The sequence below is a fragment of the Etheostoma cragini genome, chromosome 7 (assembly GCF_013103735.1).
Source record: "Etheostoma cragini isolate CJK2018 chromosome 7, CSU_Ecrag_1.0, whole genome shotgun sequence".
In the NCBI taxonomy this organism is placed as follows: Eukaryota; Metazoa; Chordata; class Actinopteri; order Perciformes; family Percidae; genus Etheostoma; species Etheostoma cragini.
Window position 1 is genome coordinate 5571956 of NC_048413.1, and position 1627 is coordinate 5573582.

The 1627-nt window shown below is 34.2% G+C and overlaps 2 long non-coding RNA genes across 2 annotated transcripts in view; one reads left to right on the forward strand and one right to left on the reverse strand.

Moving 5' to 3' along the window:
- The window catches only part of LOC117947712, a 22383-nt gene that overhangs the window by 10499 nt on the left and 10257 nt on the right, over window positions 1-1627 (reverse strand). The gene's annotated exons all lie outside the window — the stretch shown is intronic.
- LOC117947713 lies at window positions 17-658 on the forward strand. Its single transcript, XR_004657303.1, has 3 exons — window positions 17-175; window positions 327-398; window positions 502-658. It is a non-coding gene; the product is annotated as an uncharacterized LOC117947713 (long non-coding RNA).

A 1627-nucleotide genomic window follows, 5' to 3' on the forward strand; every position in this document is an offset into this window, starting at 1 on the left:
GCTTTAAGGGTTGTTTTTTAAACATTGTAGCTCTTAAGAACCATGTAAACGTTGCCCCAATATTTGATGTGTTAACAGCTTTTTACATTTTCCTGTCTTTCTAATCATGTTGCAAGATTTCAGGTCTTGAATAATTGGTTCCTTGATTTGCCTGGATAGGACATACTCCTAAAAGGTAAGCTCACATCATAACTAGCTTACTAATTACTGAAAAATCAAACATTTTGCTGCTTCAGTCTCTTTCATTCTCTCTCTTCTAAATGGTTTTTAAATGTCAGTAATGGATTTCAGTAGGTGATGGCTTCCGTTAACATGTTGAATTTTAGATCCCAGAGATAGAAATGATCAGCTCCTTCCTTCATTGATATTGCATAGCTGGACTGCGGATATTGCACATGGTATGTTAACTTACTACTACTACTTTTTATGAGATATTACTAAAGGAATGTTGACTGTTTAGAATGTACAATTAATATATTGTGTTTGTGGACATGCCTTCAGATGGAGGCCGAGTTTCTCAGGATTACCACTACTCCCCTTCTCTCAAAGTTCCTTAGACAACTAGACCAGCACACTGATCAGCTATTCAAAGTTCTTGGGGAACAAAATAGGCTCTGCAGGGAGGAAAATCCAGACGATACTGGCCCCAATGACAAAGGTATGTTTTGCACCCTATAAGTGCACCCTTATGGGTAAAAAGGAGGGCTTTAAAAGTTGCTCCAAAAGCCATAACTGCAACTCCTGTGCTTTTTTCAAATTATGTTTTATTTGCAGTCACCTTTGAATGTTTACACAGATCAGTGGCTGTGTTAAGAGATCTGATGTATTGAAATTTTGAAAAAAAAGTTTGCTTCTCATAATACTGCACAGGGACATCTCCCTGTTTAAACTAACAATTGAGGCCAGTTTTCAAGTTGATCTATTAGTGTTAAATAAAAAAGTGGTGGTAACTTTGTTTGCGATGTCTTCTAGTATTTGAGTGTTTATCTGTCTTCTCTTTCTTCAACATGAAACTGTTGAAAAGAGGATGGACTGCATCCTCAGGGTGCTTGGCATTTACCTGAACAAAGATCCGAACATGCTCTTCAAAGAATACCAGGTTGGTAACTATAGTTGTTTGGTTTCTACATGTAAAAGTCCACATTTTGAGTAACTAATCTTGGGAATTTGTTGTTATTTGCGTGGAATTTGTTTATTATAGTTTTGTTTTATTTAGTTTTTTGGTTTATTAAAAATCATCCATGGATTTAATTTAATATTTAACACTTGTGTATTAAACTTATACATTTAATTTTTTTTTCTGAAATCAGAAAGGTGGTAATTTTACTTCCAGTTGTACTGAGGTGGTAGTGGGTGGTGGTGGTGGTATACTAGAGTATTATGTTGAAATGTTGCATTAATATTGTCTACCTCCATGAGTATATTGGAAACACAATGTAAACAAAAACTGAAAATATCTATAGCATAGCTGTTAGGTTGGATTGCATTAGATTGCACATCCTAATAAAAAGTGCTTGGTCAGTTTAAATTAAATTATGTAAATAATAAAAATAAATACATCTTTAAGTTTGGAGGACCGAGTCTACCATATTTAAGAATAAATACAGAAATAAATAAATGCTCAATA